This window comes from Ictidomys tridecemlineatus, chromosome 2 (genome assembly GCF_052094955.1).
Source record: "Ictidomys tridecemlineatus isolate mIctTri1 chromosome 2, mIctTri1.hap1, whole genome shotgun sequence".
NCBI classification, from domain to species: Eukaryota; Metazoa; Chordata; class Mammalia; order Rodentia; family Sciuridae; genus Ictidomys; species Ictidomys tridecemlineatus.
Window position 1 is genome coordinate 157,606,048 of NC_135478.1, and position 21,576 is coordinate 157,627,623.

The 21,576-nt window shown below is 33.6% G+C and overlaps 1 protein-coding gene and 1 pseudogene across 9 annotated transcripts in view; one reads left to right on the top strand and one right to left on the bottom strand.

The window, feature by feature from the left end:
* The window catches only part of Crppa (CDP-L-ribitol pyrophosphorylase A), a 287,503-nt gene that overhangs the window by 227,895 nt on the left and 38,032 nt on the right, over positions 1 to 21,576 (top strand). The window lies entirely within an intron of this gene.
* Positions 19,858 to 20,687, bottom strand: LOC120891920 (large ribosomal subunit protein uL30 pseudogene; annotated as a pseudogene).

Consider the following 21,576-nt stretch of genomic DNA (forward strand, 5'->3'; position numbering starts at 1 on the left):
AAGTGAATGGTCCTCCAAGTTGCTTAGGAAAGAAGTCTCAGATTCTCCAAAGGTGCTTTGTAAGGTAAGTGAAAGATGAAGCAGTTGGTAAAGTAGCTAGGAAAATTGTAGCAGTATAGGGAAGTGGTGACCTTAACAAGAATTGTTAGTGTCATTGTTAAGCAGAGAGTTGAAACTCTGGAATCTTTTTTTGTCTTTTAATTAGAATTTATCTCTGAAAGGGAAAGGACAAAGGCATGGGATTGACAATTCCAGGAGATTTGTGTTGTTTTAAGATGGATAAATATGCTGATGTTAAAAAGGTGGCAGTACGGGAGAGATAGGGCTACATAGTACTGGAAAAATATGTCAAGGTGGGATATAGTGCATAGCTAAGTGATGAAAAAAAGGAGCTGAGGCATTTGAATGGGAACAGAATGCAAGGGGGAAAGGTCAAGTTTCTATGCACCTGCAACAAGTTGAGGAAGCTCTGATGGCTAACACCTCCTGTATGAAATAAATTTCAAGAAGAATAACATAAAAAAGTTAATCTTCAAGTAGGAATCATTGTATTTATGGGTACCTTGGGGTAAAATCTGGTACAAATAGAGGCAGTCTTGGACCATTCAGTAGGAATGACTTATTTAAGAAACCAGATCTCATGGTTTAGCACTGTAATGGGAAACTCTAAGTGCTCAGGATGAGTAGTAGTGAAGTTTCAGTGTGGTGGAATTAATAAGCATCTCTATAAAAAGGCCAGATTAGAATATTGAAAATAAAATCAGAGGTAGTGTTGTAGATCTGCCAACTATCTTTTTGCATTGAATAACAATGATTTTAAAGTTCTAGTGAAAAATGTTTATTTCCTATATTTTCATCTATTTACTTATAATACTAAATATTCCTCTGTTGATATTTTCCTGTAGAAAATCAGTTTTTCTTAATAAAAATTTTTTAATTTGCATTAGTGTCCCATTGACAGTAAACATAGAAACTTTACTATAATTTTCTTTTATATAATGATCATAAAATATGTGTGATTCAGAAAAAAACCAGAACTTTCTAGTCTGAATGAAGGCTAGTTGAAATTTAGCAATAACTAGATCTTAAATAATTCCACCTTGTTTTCATATTCATAGTTTTATCTTCTAAGGATCTAGGACCCGTTTAGTTAATTATCCCACATGTCACAAAAGAAATGTCCACTCTTCTTAGTTGTGTTTAATGATTCAGAAATTATGCTGAAACTTAAAACATTTTAATGTAACCCAATAGTTTATGGAAAACATTATTCTTGTGGGCTTTGTACCAGATGGTTCTTTTTGAGATCTTTACATTCTCCTTTCTATATGGTCTTTTAACAGGAAATTATATCGTGTCCCTCTGGATAAAAATTGGATTATCTTTGTTAGTTAATTACTTAGAAATTTACGTGGAAGATTAACTTTTTTCAGTCAGGTTTCATAAAATGATATTCAAAGAATTTTTATAATTCATAATGTAAATTACTTAATGTAGATGCTTGCTAGTTTTAAAGAGTCTGAGACTTCATTGAAATTGGTCAGAATATAATATGTATAAAAATATACCCAGTTTGCAGTTTCTTCATACTTGATACTGTGTCAGGGTAAAGTACTAAATTGTTACCACAAAGAGATCCTGAAATGCATTGACTCAAACGAAATAGAAGTGTATTTCTCATCTGGATAGCAGTCCAGGTAGACCATCTAGGTCAACTAGCAGTTCCTTTTCAGATAGGCAGTATAGCTCTGTCACATTTTTTTTAGTACCTAGCTTCTACATATGCTGGTTGTAACCAATATAAATATAACTAAAAGGAAAATCATTTGAGGCAAAGATTTTCTGTCAGGCAAATCAAATGGAATTTTTTTACATAATTCTTGCTTGTATTGCATTAGCAAAGAAAGATTAATTACATGGCTAGATGTGTGCCAAATAGGACTGGAAAATGAAATCTCCAGCCAGCATCCATATCTCAGCCATACTTTGCTACTACAGAGTAGGAGAGAGAAATTTCTTTAGTGATTGGTTAATAACATCCAGCAGACTGGAATGTCTAAGGAAATATATACTGTGCTAAGAACATCTTTCCACTCATTACAAGTTTTTTTGATAGGTATACATTTGGGTTGTCAAATTAATATTATCCCAGATTGCTCTGTGCTATTGTAGGTTTGGTCGCTGTATATGGTGTTTGTGTTAATGTATTTTAGATGCACTGAAAAACAAACCTCAAGGAGATAACAGTTGTGTAAAGTTACATAAAAACCATGTCATTAGAAAATTTCACCTGTACCTGTTATGTTTTTCAGTTGATTTATTTTTCAGATATAACTGTTTCATTTATAAATTTCATTAGAAATTTATAAATATTTATTGTCCTACATTGTATTTAGTTTGGGGGATTTTACTACTTTGGAAATTCAGAGTGCCGAAGGGAACTGTACATGACATTGATATATGATACATGAAATAGAGTGGTGGCACAAAAAAAAATGTTTTCAGAGAAGGCTTCAGAAAATGATTTCTATACTAGGATGCAAAGAATGAATAGAAGTGTCCATATTTCCAAAAAGAAAAATCAGAGGGACACTGCAGGAGGAAAAATAAGCCTGCTTAAGAGCATTGGGTTTGGAAAACTGCAAATTGATTGATGAAAGTAGAATACAGGGCTGAGAGAGGGGGTAGAGTGTGTAGGTGGACTGTGAGTGCCAGACTGGTAACTCTATTTGGTGATTCTAAAACCCATGTAGTAGGTGAAGGTATCCTTGGGATTATTGTCACTGTAGAGAAGTCTTTACAACATAGTCCTCTAGAATATTTTGTTTTCTAAAGCTCAAATGTGAAAATCAAAATTTTAGAATTTAGTAGTATTTTTATGCTACTGTAATAGCATAAAATAGTTAGATCATAGTATATTTTTCATTATTTAATGTCATAAACTTTAAGTCTACATTTTAATGTGCAATATGCCCTACATCTTTTTTCCTAAATAATAAACACAAAGCAATTAAAATAGCACCTATCCGTTTTCAATGAGAACAAAATCATTTTTCAATTAAAATACTGTTAACTTGGTACACAATGTTGGTTAATACAAAATGATGAACATAATCTATATCTTGAGCCATGCAAATGACATAGTGATTATCACATTACATTTGAAATTATTTTAGAAATCCAATAAAACTTTTGAAGTAAAGTTGTAGGTAATGGGGAAGACACTGAAGGGATTCAAACTAGAGAAAAATATGATCAAATTTACTTTATAGAAAGAGCCCTTTCAGGACAGCTGGCTGGATGAATTGGATAGACGTAGATGAATAGAGAGAGAGATAAGGAAACAAGAACAAGCATGGGGAAAGGTGACTAGAGCTTGAGACTTACAGGGAGAGTGGGGAGGAGAGTCCAGGGTGAATTCACAAGAGTTGGGTAGGTCTTGGCCAGTGGCCAAAGTAGAGGGACACCCATTAGAATGACTCTTTGGATCCATGCTTGCTATCAGCATACATGGTGGTAACATCAAATAGAGCAGGGCCTGGGAGAGAGGAAGTGTCTAGAGAGCTGAAATGTATTTAAAAATTTAATTAATTATTATTAATTCTAATAATGATCAGGATGACTTGGTTTTACCCTAATACTTATCTCCAGGTCATATTCTTTCCACATGAGAACTTTCTCTAAACACCTAGATATCCTTCCAGGTACTTTAACTATAGTTGCTTCCCCTGCCCGCACCCCCTCCCCAACTTGTGTCTCTCCTAATTGGAATAACAAGAATAAGCTTATGAATTTAATTTCTTGGCTCTTTAGGGAAAAAAAAATGACTGCATTTTTGCTCTAAGACTTTATGTGCCTCAGAAACACAAAAAGTGTTTCTTCTCTTTGTGAGGAACTTCCTGCTACTTCTAATGTCTTTGTTACCAGAGGTATTAATTTAAGAGTCCTGTAGAACATGAGATTGGGAATGACAGAAAGGAGGATGTCTTTGCTGCTAACTTGCTGTGTTGCTTTAGACACAGGATACCACCTCATTAATTTTGTCGTTTGTAAAATTAAAGCATTGTGTTAGATCAGAGGTTCTTACATTGAGGTTTTTGGCTTGATTGCAGGTGATCTGTGAGTTCCCTAAAATTGTAGTGAAGATTCTGTGTTTATCAAGCACATTTCTACATCAACAGCTTTCATCAGATTTTTTGGGATCTGAGACCCCCTCCCCACATCTTTAAAAAGTTGTTATTTGACGTGGAGGCCTTTCATTTTGATGGAGACAAAAATATTCAGTATGACCTAGAATGAGCTTTTCTTAGATGTAGTATTATCATTTCATAAATTTGTTCATAAATCATTGTCTTTTACTGCTTCTATGCTCTTCTAAACTAGTGTAAATACAATTCTAGCATCTGGTCCCTGAGGGAGAAGAAAGTGTGGGTCCAGAGAATTAAGTAAAGTTATAGGGGTCACCAAAGGGAAGATTTGTGTGCAGTCAGAACTTCTATCACCTGTCTTTCAAGACTAGGAGCATGTTTAGATTTACTTCCCTTCACTCACACAAACCACAGGAAATGAGGTTAACCCCCTGAACAGCCCTTTGGAAAAGCTGCCAATGTCTGTACCAGACACAAAAATTGGTTGAAACCTACAATTTGGCTACTTTTGCTCACCTTGTAGTTTTGCTACAAGTGTGAGCAAAACTAGCCAAAATCTTGTCTGAGATATAACAGTGACAGTTACTTAGGTAAAGCAAGTGAAGTAAATGGCAATGAGTATTGACCCTAGAGCTATTTTAAAGTCTGAGCTTTGGGCAATGTTTTAATATATTAACCCAAACATACTTCTTTTTAGGTTTTAGATAACATAATTGCATAGTAATTTTTTTGCTTTTCAGTAAATGTGAAAACATACAGGGTTTAGTTCATTTGTGTTTGGTTAATTCCAAGAAATGGTTTAGACCTTAGGAAATTCATACAGTATCTTAATTGGCTATAACCCTATTTACTTATACTTTTCTCCTCCCTGCAACTTCCTCTTAATATCCCTACCATCTTCTGGATAACAGTGCTTTTCAAACTAACAAAGGTTAAAGAACTTTCTTGTTTTATAATTTCTTTGCATTGTTGTGTTTCTATTGTACATGCCTGGAAAGCAGCTTCTACATGTTACTCATGAGTTGAACAATATTTGAACAGGTCTGTATAAGTCCACTGATCACTTTTGGAAATGGCAGGGATATGATTTGTAGAATTTGTTTGCACCATTAGAATGCAAATGTGATTGACATACGTGGAGTATTTAAGGTAGTAATAGCTAACACAGCTTCAGAAAAAGAAAGACATAGAACAATACTTGCAAAGCAGCAATACAGTTTTTTTCCAAGTATAATAGAGACTCATTATGAATAATGATGTATTTTTCAACTTTTAAAATAACATCACTGATAAATATTAATATATGAAAGCATTGATCAATGAAAACTATAGTAAAAATACTTTCATGCTTTGTTAAAAAATGAAGAACAAGAAAACCGTGAATCTAATCTCCTGTCCCAATCTACATTAAAAGCTTTAGACCATATTAATTTTATCACTGATTATATATTTAATATGCAGGCATACATTTTTACACTTGTATGACAGAAATTTGCTATATTTAGACATGATATACTCTTTCAGTATTCCCTCAAATTCAACATATAATTCATGTGGGAAATAAAGCCCACAAAATTTAACCAGTGCTCAATAAATGTGTTTATATTTAAATTCCTTGAAATGAAAACCTTATGTTCTGTTTCTTCTTGGTTTTGGCTCATCCCACCAAGGGTGGGAGGCAGGCCACCACCCCTGCTATCATCATCTTATTTACCACTGCCTATTATTAGCCTACTCGAACATACTAAATTACCTGAGTGTCACAAGCCATAGAATTTCTGATAATTTACCCAATGAAAGGCTTTTCAGATAGAATTGTTTCAAATAAATGTCTGTGCTTTGGGGTTGAATGGTTAAATGTGTATGGTTCACTACAATAAACAAATCAAGAATATTATTTTAATAAAAAGTTAAAATACAACACTTGTATTTTTGTTTGATATTTTATCCTAGAAGTTTCTACTCACTTCTGCCTGTTCATCAAAATGGGAGAAGTTGGAAATTCAAAATTAAGGAAACATATGCTACTTAGATTTAAAAACTTAATTAGTACTCTGTGAACACAGTTTATTTTTCTTAAGAAAATGACTTAATCTCCCAGAAGTTCAGGTTCCCTCTCTAAAATGGATATCAACACTATTTGAGATACAATTGGTGCAGCATCTTATATAATACCTCTCTGCTAACTATAATAAACTGAATAATTAGGTGCCTTTATGTAAGAAACATATAGGAAACAGGATTTGATGGATGTTTATGTCTGTATGTTTTGTTTATCCACCGTTTGCTTTGTTTTATACAGCAAATACATTCTGAAAGTTACACTAAGTTTTTAAATTTAAAAAATGCTAGTAAATTATGTGTGTCAGGGATCAGTAAATGTTCTATACATGATGAGAATGCAAATGATTTAAATTTCACAGGCTACACAGTCTGTCATATATTCTTTTTCCTTTTTTTTTTTCAGCCCCTTTAAATATAAGAAACATTCTTAGCTCATGGGATGAGAATAAGAGTAGACCACATGGCAAGATTTGGCTCACAAATAGCAGTGTACTGACCCTTGATTTATATGTATATCATAAGTAGTAGCTTAAATACTCCATAGATAATTTTTATGTAAAGAAATTATGAAAAGAAATTGACAGGGAATTTTTACACAAATTAATACATCTTTAATTTTTATTCTATTGACTAAACAAAAATTTGCATTTTTAGTTATATTTAAATCTAAGCATCAATAAAAAGTTAAAATACAACTACGTAAGTCCAGTAAGCTACAAACAACATGCTCCTTTGTCCTAAACGTTGGAATTCTAAATATAAAAATGTAAAGCATCACTTTTTGTTTATCAAGGAAATCACAAGTAAACATACCATATAGTATATTCAGATTAAAATACGCCTGAAGAAGAAACAATATTGATTTTGTTTCTGTTTGAAAAATATTCATCCTAAGATACTTATATATTTTGGTCAGAAATGAAAAATGAATTTATAATAGAAAATAAAACTAATCTTTATTTCTGTAGATAATTTGAAAACTCTATAAAATTTTTATCGATTTAGTAGTTTCTATTCTGCCCAAATATAAATCACACTCTCAGAGGTCCAAATAATGGTTATTCTTCCTATGTACTTGATACTGTGTGTGTGTAAAACATGACTTGAGGCTAATTTCCTTCTTTACTAATAGTCTGAACATATTTCGTATAGAATTTAAGCCAAAATGTAGAACCCATATTTTAAGTTGACAACCCCTAGAAGGCTTTGGAAATAGTCTTAAACTCATATCCATAACTTAAACAAAGATCATGGCTTTCATTTTAACTATGAAAAAAATATGATTATTTTTCTTTGAAATTATTTGAAAAACAACAGTGATTGAAGTATTTTCTATTGCGTTCTAACAGCAGATTAACCACATTTCAATCCCAATAATGCTAACTCCTATTAAAAGTAATTAAAATAATTAGCATAAAATCTTATAAACAATGCTAATGCTACTTCTGAATAACAGAAAGGAAAATAAAGTACTTTTTATAAATTCCAATTTATTGTTTGAAAATTATTATCTGAGACTTTTATAATTCAAATTAAAAGTCATTTTTTCTCTTTCAATAATTTCAATTTATATAATGCAATTTTAAAATCTCATATAAAATGTTTTGTAAAACATCACTAACATTTTATGCAGACTTAACTTTCATGTCTGACTTAATGTCTGACTTGTTTCAGTTCTTTAAGTTTTTCCCACTTATTTTTTTAAAATGTTTATTGCATTTATTGTAGGTGTAAAGTACAATTTTGATATATTTAGTTTTTCCCACTTATTAGATTTTGAAATATTTTTCCACATATTTGTATATTGAATGCTACAATTACATGGTCTAACATTATGAAATGTTGAATTTTTCAATTAATAATTTATTAGCATTATATAATCATTTGTAATGCTTTTAAAAGCATTTATGGTGAAAAGAACCTAAGTTCTTTATTCTGTATTTCCTCAGAATCTTAAATGCTATTTGGAATTTATTTTTTTAGTATTTTAATTCCATGAAATTTTTTGTGTTTGTCTATTATGTTTTCATCCAGGAGTAACATAAGATTTGTCATTTGTATACATTTTATGGGGGGGGGGGTTAATAAGGACTAAACCCAGAGGCACTTAGCTACTGAGCCACATTCCCAGTCCTTTTTATTTTGAGATTGGTCTCACTAAGTTGCTTAGGGCCTGCTAAGTTGCTGAGGCTGGCTTTGAACTTACAATCCTCCTTCCTAAGCCTTCTGAGCTCCTGGGTTTACAGGCATGCCACTGCACCCAGCTCATTGGTAAAATTTTAACCCACTTTTAAAGAGATCATAGTGCATTTGGTGGAATTCCGTACAATGTTTACTGGTATTTGTAATAGAAAAATTAAAAATTAAATTATAAAAAGGTTATCCTCATATTCTGTTTGTATTGAAATTCGTTTTGTTTGTCACAAAATAATCTAACTCATTGCAAATTGGGAGATCAGATAATATAATCTGCAATGTTTATGAATGTAATCACATAAATAAAAAATGGATCAAATATACTTCAAAATATCTAAGAAAAAGATAATGTATTTATGTTTAGTGCTTTCCTACCTTTTGCAATGTAGATATTTTGTGTCATTAAAAAACATATATGTGCTCAACTGGAATGTCACTGCTGACTATGACTAGACACAGGCAAGGACATATTTCTTCTCTATGAACAGAGTGCTTTATTTTTTTAATTTTCTATTTCAAATAGCAAGTCATCACAGACCACATTTGCTTTATATGTTTATTTCTAACATTTTTGAACCTAAGGCCAATTTTAAACCAGCTCTTTTTCAAATATTCCTTTCTGAAGGAAACCGAATAGATTTTGGTAAATTGGTGTCTTTAGATGATTGTTCCTAGTTAGTTGGAGCTTCTTTGTTGTATGTTTTGTCATGAACCAAAATATTACATGCTTAGAAGAAGTAAAAATTAATAAACAATGATTCATTACCTTTGATTAATTCAGGTATTGAGGAACACAATACCTTCTTCATTTAAATTCTCTCATTATACCCTTTTATCATTAAATCCTGCTGGGTGTCTTAGATTTCTAAGAAAGCAACTGTTTATTATTTTTGTGAGTGATTTGAGTAGCAGGTGTGTACGGTTTAAATGTATTTCCCCAACAGCATGTGTTGGAAACCTAATCCACAGTGCAGCAGTGTTTGGAAGAAGGGCCTAATGGTGTTTAGGCCTTCAGGGTGTTGTCGTCTTTGAGAAATGACACTCTTAAAAAAAAAAAAAAAAAGTTGAATTTAATCCTGTAGCCTTCCTTCCAGCTTTGTCTTTCCACCAAGGGATAAGGTAGAATGTAGGCCTTCTCCAGAGTTTAGCACCATGATATGAGACTTCTCAGCCTCCCAAACTCTGAGAAATCAATTTCTTTTCTGTATAGATTACCCAGTTTTTTATATTGCCTTATAGCAGCACTAACAGACTACCAGGATTCATCACACCAGTATTTTCTTGCATCAGATGGTGCTCACGCTATAAATGTTGCTGACAGACAGCATTAACTTTTTTTTCCATGTTTTGTTAATTCTAAAACATACTTTATATACAACCAGAGATATGAAAAATTGTGTTGTATATGTGTAATAAGAATTGTATTGCATTCCGCTGTCATTTATTTTTTTAAAAAAATCACCCCAAAAAAGAAAAAAATAAATAAAACATAAAAATTTAGTGGACTTCCTTTTTCATACCCGATTCTCAATGTGAGATAAGAATAATTGCAAAGCTGTGGTTCATATTTTTGAAATGTTTCAAGGGATTCTTTCAAATTCAGTCCTAATATTTAGTATCTTCAACAATGATTATTTGTTTAATGTTTTCTAGCGAATATTCTATTAATGTCAAGGTTATCCTCCTTTAGTGGGCAGATTTTTGTTAATGGTTAAAATAAAACTTTAAAATTCTAGAGTATAAAAGGAAGTTACTGTTTTATTTTTAAATTGAGAAAAACTTAACTATTAAATAAAGTCTAGTTCCTTAAATATTCCACTGGAATTGGGTAACAAGATTTTTGATAAACCTATCACTAAAAACCATTTTTCTCATTGATTAAAATCTTTGTTAAAACGTGTAAAAAGTTTTAAGCAAAGATACTATGCTTATACCAATTAGCACTAGTTTTATTGTACAATAAATGTTCCAATGAGGTTTAAAGAAAGCTTATATTAGTACTTCATATCTATTTATAGGAGAATGTTATATTTTCTTTTGATTATATAGATATAACTTTTAACTGTAATTCATATGGATAAATTTGCTGGTTACCTATAAAATCAGTTTATATGGATGCTGCATATTTTAAATAGGTATTCCTTGTAGAGCATTTTTTTCTAGATAATACATTCTATGATACTATTGAAGACTTGGTTTGCCTTTCCATGCTTTGGTGGGATACAGTGAATTGTTTCAGTGTTTTTACTGTTTAAATTTTTTTACCTTATTCATGACCTTAACCAGGAAGAACCAAATCTGGCAGTAAAACAGAGACAGACAGACAGACAGACAGACAGACAGACAGACAGACACACACACACACACACACACACACACACGCATGTGCATTTAAAGATATAAATTATTAGTATCCATCAAATCTGACTTAATCCCATTTCTTCTAAAGCACCAATGACTTGATTTGTGGTGACTCACTGAAACAAGCTATGATAATTTTTTAAAATTCCATGTTTGATTTTATAAAATTTGGTTTCATTATGAATATATAGCATCAAAATTTGAGTCTTCCATTGATTTTCTTATATTTATAGTAATGATATTATTTTAATGGTATTACAAGATGTAGTATATGGCAACAAACTGGCTGCTTAATGTTAAGGGGTTAAAGGTTTTTCAGTTGTAGATAATTAAGGGGAAATGACAAAAAAAAATGGAAGAACTTTAAAAACTTGGGAATACTTACCTTAAAAGTAAATTTTAATTTTTACTGATCCTTAACACAATGTTGTTTCAAGCCTAGAGGGTATGTTGTTTCAAAAACTTAACTGAGAGAAACATTGTATTTTTGTTTACCATTTGGAATTGTTTTCTCTTGTGCATGAAGTACATTCTGTGTGTAGTTTATTGCTTATCTGCTTGTTTCATTATATCAACTAGTTTTAATCATATTTGGTTTGGCAGACTTGTTATTTTAGACAGCCTTCAAGAGAATTTTTTAAATATTACTTTGCAAAAATAAAATTCTGTTCCTACCTGACAGTTGTAAGTCAGTGCCCTTTCTGGAAGTAGCAATGCCATTGTCGGCCTTGGGTGAGAGCCTTGTTTGTTGTTACTCCTTTAAGATCCAAGGATGATTTATATGAATATTATCTATCTGCCAACTAATAAGTATATATTTAGCAATATTTCCTACTTTTGCTTAGTTATCATGTTGACCATTGGATTGGTTATTAGTATATTGACCAATATCCATGAATATTTCATTATTGATTAGAGAAAAGAATTACACTAAATGAAAATTAGAATTAAAATTTCAGAGTAGAATACTTAACCTTCCTAAGTTTTTGTGGAAATTATATTTTTAAGAGAAAAAAAACATGTAATATCCATCTATCCTGATTAATTTCTAGTGTCTATAACACTCAAGTCACACAATACATTTTACACAATTATATAAGTAGTTACAGAAAGGCGATACATGTGTATGATACATGCTTATACATGGTGTATAAAAAAATTATAAGATACTTTATAAGAATGTACCTTGGGGAAGGTGAGATATACATATAAATAATTGCTACATGAGGCAGTCTGAATGGTAAATAGAAGGGGACAGCATTGAAAACTGGAAAGCAGTGATTATTTCTCCTTCAGATGTGATGCTGCGCATTAGGTTGCCAGAAATTCTTCATCACAACTTTGCATCCCTTAACCAATATCTTCCCTTTTCCTTATGCACAGCTTCTGATATGCACCCTTTTCTTTCATAAATATGACTTTTTTGGATTCCATACATAAGTGAGATCATGCAGTGTCTTTCAGTATCTGACTTATTTCACTTAGTGTAAAGTCTACTGTGGTTTGCATCTGGAATGTTCCCCAAGGGCCTGTACATTCCAGGCTTGTTCCCAGCTCATGGCACTGATGAGCTATGGTAGCATCTTTAGGAGTCTCTAGGACTCTAGTGGGAAGTTTTAGGTCATTGGGGGCATGTCCACAAAAGGATTGTAGGACCATGGCTCCTCTCACTCCTTTACCACTTTCTTCTACCATGATATGCTGCCTCTCTTCATAAGCCCCAAACAATGGGACTAACTGATCTTGGATTGAAAATAAACCCTTTTGTCATGAGTGAGCTATGACATTCATGTCTTTCTACATAGTAAGAATTCATAGAATAACAATAAATCCATAGGCTATACCATTTTCAGTGACAGCAGTTCACTGAATACTTGTGGATCACCTGGCAGTTATAAACTGGGAAAACACAAGTTCTTTTATTCTAATCTTAATTTCTAGTGTCTATAACACTCAAGTCACATACCACATTTTACACAATTATATATGTAGTTACAGAAAGGCCAAGAAAGGGTTAAAGTAGCCACAGGTGCTCAGAAGGCTGAAACTGAGGGCAAAGGCAGAGATGCAGATACCAACCAAATGCAAAGAATTGCTATAGGGGATCAGATAAGATTATGAAGAATCTGTTGAGGGTGCAGACTATGAAAGTGTGGGGACTTATTCTAGGTCAGGATCTGTACAGACAGCAGTTTTAGAGCATCCACTTCATGTGTCAACTTGAGACACCAGCTTAGAGTGGACCATGAGTGGTCATCAAGGGAGAAGAAACCACACTCACCTGAAATCCCATGACAGCTTCAGAAGATTATTACTGTGGTGATTTCCTGGGCAAGGCTCATGACAGGCAAACAGGTGACAGGGTCAGTGTGCCATTGTGTCTAGTCTCAGGGTGCTTCTCCTTTTATGGGCCTCAGTTGAGGTGGTTGCTGCATTCAGTGTTCTGGGGTGTTCACTAAGCTCTTGGGGTTGGTTTTTCTGATAAGAGTTTGATACACCATGACTTAATTTGATAAGTCATTTTTATTAGCACAATTAATTTATCAGTTTTTGCCTTACTGTGATGCTGGACAAATGGTGGACAAATGGTGGTTATTTGTTTGTACAAACAAGTTGTAAAGTCATTCTACCTCAGCACTGAAACTCAAAATGGAGTAATTCATGGAAAACTAATGCTTTATAAAAGAGTGTGACACAGGTTTAGGCATAGTCTTAAAACTATGTTCTATACATCATGGAGTAACTCAGACAGGGCATAGTCTGCTCTCTATGCTCTTCATATTTTTAAGTTGGTTATCTCAGGCTGTTATTATAGTAACAGAAAGCTAACACTTGGTTCCAGGAATGGGGCAGTTGTTGCTAAAACCGAGAGGATATATAGAACTTTTTGAAATTGGTGTGTTAGAGGAGTTTGAAAGATTGGAGAAGCAAGATACAGAAAACTGAGATTGCTGTAGGTGGAGTTTAATGGGTCAATCTAGTGAAGACGCAGAAGACTAGAAGTCTAATAGAAATGCAGACAGTAGAGGTTTTAGATGCAAATATGGATTCTATTGGAAATTGGACTAGAGGCCAACCATGTTGGCAAAGAATTTGGCTTTTTTTTTTCCTGTCTATACCCTGAGACTTTCTAGCAAGCTGAGTTTAAAGGTGAGGGACTAGTCAATCTGTGAGAGGAAATGTCAAGGCAGTGCAGTGTCAAGCAGTGACATGGATCTTACTGGTGCTCTGAGCAATATTTACCATGAGAATCTAGAGTAAAGAGAAATAGGGTTAAAATTTTGTATTAGTTTGCAGTTTGGTCAGGAAAGGAACATGCAGTTAAATGTGCTGCCCAGTAGGGTGCAGTTGCTAAAAAGATATTAGTGCCATTAAAAAGAAGCCAAATATTCTGCACTGGGACAATAGGAAAAATTCTTTGAGGACATTTCAGTAATTGTCAACAAACCTCCCCATCACAGGCCCAAAGGTATAAAACTATAAATTCATTTCAGAGACTGTTTGAGTAGAAAGCCTTGGGGCACCTGCTCACACAGGGTGGCCTAGAGAATTACTTTTGTGAGATCTATTTTTTACATTCAGCCATCAAGGCAATCAGTAGTTACTGAAGCCATGGTTCAAGCTGGCCCAGGAATGGCTCATGCTGGCAGCAGACCTTAGTGTTATCCATGTAATACTGGTTTTGCAGACCTCCTTGATGCAAGAATTGTGGAGCCTTAGAGTCTTCTCCCAAGATTTCAAAGGAAAGCTTGGGAGGCCAGGTAGAGAGAAGAGATGCCAGGAACACAGGATGCCTGCCAAGGGATGTTGCATGCAGCATGCAAAGACAGCCTGAGAAAACATCCGTGTTTTCCACATCCCTGTGGTAGAATGCAACCAGCACAGCCATCAGAGACAGAAGCTACCCAAACCCTTGGAAGCCCATATCCTGCCACAGGGTGTCCAGGATTCTGGACATGATCATGCAGGATTTAATGTTTGCCTTGCTGGGTTTTGGTCTTGCTTTTACCTCCTTGATACCATCCTTTGGAATGGTAATATTTATCCTCTGCTATGTTTATCTTGTATATATGTAACAACTTTTGACTTTTACAGGGTCTCATAGCTGAGTTTGTCTCAGAGGCAACTTCAGACTTAGCCTTTTGAGCATTGTTGAAACAGTGAAGATTTTGAGGACTCTATAGATAGACTGAATGCATTTTGCATTGTGAAATGGATACAAGTATTTGGGAACAGAGGCAGAATGATGTAGTTTGGATCTGGAATGTCTTCCAAAGGCCTATTTTCTAAAGGCTTGGACCCCAGTCCATGGTACTCCGGGAAGGTGGTGGAGTCTTTAGGAGGTGGAGCCTATTTTGAGGTTTTTAGGTCACTAGAATTATTATCTCAAAGGGAATAGTGGGACTCTGGTCTCCTCCTCCCCTCTCTCTTACTTTTTGCCATGAGGAAAGGGTTTCCCTTCCTGTGAAATACACTCCCACCATAATGTACTATACTGTCACAGGCTCAAAACAATGGGGTCAATCTACCATGGATTGAAACCAAGAAAACTGAGCCAAAATAAACTTTTCTTCTCTTTAAGTTGATTATCTCAAGGATTGCTAACAGCATTGACAATCTGAGTGATAACATCATACAGGTTCATCCATGTTGTTGCAAATGGCAGAATTTCTTCCTTTTTTAATTAAACAATTTTACCCATCTAGTTCAAATTTTCACCCTGTCTTCATCTTTCAATGGACACTTAGTTATTTCCATATCTTGGCTATTGTGATTAATGCTGAAGTGAACTTGGATGTGTTGTCTCTTGGAGATAATTATTTTATTTTTCTGAACATATAACCACAAGTGTTATATCTGGATTGTATGATAGTTCTATTTTTAATTCTTTGATTAGTCTTCATACTGTTTTCCATGATAGTTATACCAATTTAAATTCCTGTATAGGACATTCTGCACATTCTCTCCAATACTTTTTATCTTTTATCTTTGATTATCTCTAATGTGTTATGTGAAATATCACTGTGGCATTGTGAAGTATCATTGCTAATTATTTCCTGGATGATCACCACTTATGAGCACATATTCATGTACTTGTTGGCCATTGTATATTTCTTCTTTTGAGATGTATATTGTTAAATTCTTTTTAATCTGTTTTTGTTATTTAATGAGTTTCTTATGTACTTTGAATTTAAACTCTTTATCAGGTAAACAACTTGCAAATATTTTCTCCTATTTGGTAGCTTGTGTTTTCATTCCCTTTCCTGTGCAAATGCTTTTTAGTTTGATTCAATTCCATTTGTCTGTTGTTACTTGATTGCTCAAACCAATGGTCAAGAAGGAATTTCTCTGTTTTATTCTAGTAGTTTTAGTTGCAGTTCTTATACTTAAGTCTTTAATATAGTTTGAATGCATAGCTTTATGTATAATGAGATAAGGGTCCGCTTTCTTTCTTTTGAATGAATGTGGATACCCAGTTTTGCCAGTACCATTTATTTAGAAGAAACTATCTTGTTTACATTGTATATTTGTGGCACACTTGTGGAAGATCAAATTATTGTGAATATGAGTTTTTATTGGCTATTTATTCTGTTTCCTCAATCTATAATATTGGTTTTTATGCCATTACCTTACTGTTTTGATTAATATAAGTTTGTAATATAATTTAAAGGTTGTATGATGTCTCAAGCTTTGCTCTTCTTGCTTAAGATTTCTGTGGCTATTTGGAGGGTTTTTTTTGTGTGTGTGTGTGTATGTCTGCATGTGTGTGGTTTCAAATGAATTATAGGATTGTTTCTATTTCTGTGAAATATGCCATTTCAATTATGATTGGTACTGTATCAACTTTTAAATAAATCTGGTTAATTATGAACATTTAAAAAAATAGTTCTTTCAGTCAGTGAACCTGGGGTATTATTTTTCACTTATTTGTGTCATATTTATTTCTTTTATCAATGTTGTATAGTTTTCAGTATATTTTGATATTTTCTGTGTATATCAGATATTTTGGTTCCTTGGTTAGATTTATTCATATTTATAATATTATCATATATAGGACTGTTTTCTTAATTTTTTGGATAGTTTATTCATAATGTATATAAATATTTTATGATTTTATGGCTTATAGAAATGAAACCATTGGATATATTTCTAGTTGTTATACTTGTGATGTACAGCCTTTATTATGCTGAGGTACCTTCCTTTAATTTGGTGGGAGTTTTTAAAAAATATTTATTTGTCAATGAACCATTTTTTTAAAAAAAATAAAGTTATTTATATGCAGTTCTGAGAATTAAACCCAGTGCCTCACACATCCTAGGCAAGTGATCCATTAATCATGATAGTATTTGTAGTTTTTTTTCAGTGCCTTTTATACACCTATTAAGATGATGATATGGTTTTTGTTCTTAATTCTTTCACTATTATATGCCATATTTGTTGATTTACATATGTTGAACCATTTTTATATCTTAGGAATAAGTTCCATTAATTCATGGTGTAGGATCCATTTAATATGTTGTTTTCAGTTGTTTTTGTTTCATTGTTAAACTTCTTAATTTGTTCATATGTGATTTTCCTGATTTTATTTAGCTGTTTATCCGTGTACTCTTATGGTTTATTAAGCTTCTTAATCATGATCATTTTGACTTCTTTAGCAAGTAGTTCATGAATCTCCATTTTTTAGTTTTGGTTTCTGGAGATTTATTAATTTCCTTTTGTGGCGTTATGTTTGCCTGTTCTTTGGGATCTGTGTTGGCTTGCATGAGTGTTACCTGGAAGGAGAAGACACCTCTTCTAACCTTAACTAGTTTGGGAAGGTTCAGACCTCCTGACTGGTAAGATTGCTGCATTTGGGATTGTATTCAAGTTGGCTGGACTTGTGATTACTACCAGATCCTCTATCAGTTCCACAGATATACCATTTCGAGGAGTTTGACATTAAGGGATATGGTTTTTCCTGTTTCCCTGAGAGTGCTGGGGCTGGGTCACAGTGTGTTTAAGAAAGAGTAGTCAAATCTGAGGTTTTGTAAGCCTGTTACCAGGGACACCCATGGATTAGGCTTCTTAATGGGTCTCAAGAGAGTAGGCCTGCCTCCTGGCTGGGTGGAAAGAGGCTGGAGCTTGGTTACAGCACTATTTAGGGACTGATGCTGGGTCTGAGATCAGTGAGTCTATTATCTGGCTGACTGTGAGCCTGGCTTCCAGGTACTTAGGGCAGGCAGTACTACTTTGAGCTGAGGTAGGTGGGGTATAGACCCAGTTTTCTGTATTGCTTCAGGAATTACAGATGTGTCTAAGGTTGGCAAGCCTATTACTATTGGTACAAATAGCCATTGCTTTCCCTGGGACCATTGGTGTAAGGGGATGTTCACAGGGCCAAAGACAAGCAAAGCTGGTGACTACATCACATGTGAACAAGGCTACTCTGGTCCTCAGATGGTACCAAAGTCCAAAGGCCTGCCACCAGTACATAGCCTGTCTCCTTAAAGCATTCCTCCTCAGTCTTGGGCCTCACCTGGGTTTTATAGTTTATTCCTTGGTTTGAAAAGATCCCACAAAGTCATTAAATGGCTGTCAAATATTTATTTGTGTTGGTGGGGAACACGGACTAAAGAATTGTTAACATTACCCACTAGTATTTGAATTCTAGTTCTTTTCTTTTTCTGATATTTCTCACTTTTTTTAAATTTAATTTTTTTGTTGTTCCTGCTGTGATTATCATAGTTCAGGTGATGATCTCTTGTCAGTACATCTCCAGTGGTTTCCTGGGTGGTCTCTCTGGTAATGTCTTTCTTGAAAATTAACTAAATCCCACAGATCATTTGACCATGCTTTCTCATTCCATTGCCACTGTAATGTTCTACCAGTAGGAAAAATGATGGTAGATACATTAGCACTTTGTAAATGACCAGAGAAACCAATAGCTAGCCATTCCCTGTCAGAGGAAAATAGGTTTTGTTCATATTATTAAACTAGTATTAAGGGCTACTTCGGAGAATGAGTAGCAGTTGGACATCCAGCAACCTTGTTGGTTCTTTGATTCAGGTGATCATAAACTGGTTGCTGTGAACAAATGTTCTTTGTCTTATTTATCCCCAGTTGAAATGGATAGATCTCACAGTCTATAGGTTTCATTGCTATACTTTCCTGGTGCTGTATTTCCACTGACTTTAGTCTTGAAATTGTTTTATAAGACATTTTTTTAAGACATTTTTTTAATTCCTTGATTGTTTTATAATAATTTTCTGAAAGGTGGAAATTTTTACCTTACAAATATTCAGGGGCATACATTTTTGTCTCTTTTACTTTAAAGCACTTCACTGCCAAAGAGGAAACTTGTCCATGGGTAAATACTTTTTTAAATTTTATTTTTATTTCATTTGTAAGATGTGACCACAGTTGAGTGGTAGTAGTCATGTTTATGGTGCAGAGTTTGTATGCTCTTTATCATGTTCCAGGCTTTGTTCTCAGTATTCTGTACATGTTAACTCAGCCACTTACAGGGCAAAAAATTTTATCTTCCTTTCCTGAAGATTATTTTTTGAAGGTGACTTTAAAATGTAACATATGCAGTTACAAATTTACTATAATTATTTGTTCTTGATATACTAGAGGTATTTATTATTCATCTTCAAATCACCTTGGTGAAATGTTATTGCAAAACTTGTGAACTTGAAGAAACCAAGTTGTAGGTGAACTATTGTTGAGATTCATTAATCTTTTCACTGATGATTGGATAATGCATTGATGTCCTACAAATCTAAAAGTGCTTAACATCTCATTAGAATTCAGCACAGAATAGAATTTTGTATTATACATTATTCTCAAGAGACTTATTAAACATCTATGCTTAAACTGTAGATGTTTCATTTGGAGTAGGGTATGATGGTATCCAAAGGAATTTAAAATATTAGTGTATAAGTACAAACCTAGGAGAAAACTTATCACAGATTTTACTTTTCTTTAAGAAATATGAACTGTTTTAGAAGAATTTTTTGACTAAGAATAGCTCAAAATCCAAAAATTTTACTTTATTTATATTTAAGTTACCAAGCATCTCAAAGTGTAAAGTCTTTCTCCTCCATATAATCTCTGTAACTCAATACTAAACTGTACTCTTTTTTTTTCTAGCAAATATTGTTCATTAACCGAACAGATTACAAAAATACCATGATACATACCTTAGTTCATCCTTCCAATAAGCCTGTTGATCTGATATTTCCTGTTGCCAGCATCTCTACCATCCATAAAATGGGTGGTCTTTTTCTTCATTCCACCTTGTAGAAAAGATAATTTGAAGAGCCACAGGAAGTTATTTGCTTCTTTGAAGTGTTTTCAACCATGATCTCATGAATCAGACCCTCCCATGATGATGATACCAGATTTACTAAGAAACTGAGCAATCCAATTGTTATCTGTCAAGGCAGTCCATTTCTTACTTATTTTGCCATTTCAAATATGCCTGTGGATTAGTTCATCCACTGACTTCAGCTTTGGGTGCCTCTATGCAATATATGGTTCCGTAATCCTCAGCATGTTAATTGAAGCCTTCTTGAGCTTAATTGAGGTGCCATGGGAGGTATGGTCCGTAACACCTTATGGACCTTTGTGCTCACACTATTGATACCTCTCATCCTAATGACAAATGCCATTTGGGTTCTGTAAGTATGTAGCAATTGACAGCTTTTTTTTGCCATTCTAGCCATTCGAATCTCAGTTTTGTATGTATGCCTATATTCCTTGCAGTAAATGCTTGGCTTTTTCATAGATAAGCTGCCTCCTTGCCTTTTGAAGCATCTTTTGTGCAAACTTCTTTCTTAGGCACTTCACCTTCAATTCTGTGAAATTCCATAACTTTGTCTTGAGGGTTTCTGGTATAGCAGGAACATTCTTTTTCTTCCCATTGGCACTCTCCATGGTTCCAGCAGAAAAGAGGATGAATATTACCCTTGAAAGAAGAAACATTTTCACATTAAATGTGGTTCTTTTTGTAAATTAATATACAAGTTACATGTTTGATCTTGGTAGATGAGTACATGCATATTATGTTAACAAAAGATTCAGTCTTCCATAAAATCAGTCCTATAAATGTTTTGCTTAAGTTTTGCTTTGTGCAATTTCAAATGTAGTTAAGTAATCTAACATGCTGATTAATAGCCTGAAAAAGATAATAAACGGTGAACGGCATGATATATATGATACATTTTGGATTTTCCCTTTAAAATGACATGTTTGAATAGTCACATTTACCTAGCTCACCTAAATCACTTCTGTTTAATATTTCAGATTTGTTAGACTTTGTAGAATACAAATCAAAATTTCTGTACAACTTTTATCTAATTTAGGGTCTATTTTTGAACTCATATGCATTAGCAAAAAATATGGCAAAGTTGGTTCGTGGTATTTTACATAAAATCTAGCTGTTGAACATTAAGAATTTCAGAAATTATTTAAAATCTAGGTGTCAAAACATTATTTCTCTAACTTGTTGTGAAGTAGTTTTAATTTTCTTATGAAGAGTGACAAAAGATACAGGTGTTATGCTGTAGTAGTGCAAAAGCAGCCATAGACAAATCATAGGTGAATAGATAGCTGTGTGTCAATGACATTTTAATTACAAAATCAGGGGCAGCCTAGATAGGTTTGAGGGCATTATTGACTTCCATGGTTACAATACCAACTGACATCGTTGAATATACACAAAGCAGGGCAGTCATTGGACAAGTGGGAAGGACTAAGGAAAGGTTCCTAACATCAGGTCAATTGACCATTCATAGGCATTTATGTGCACAATATTGTCCAAAGG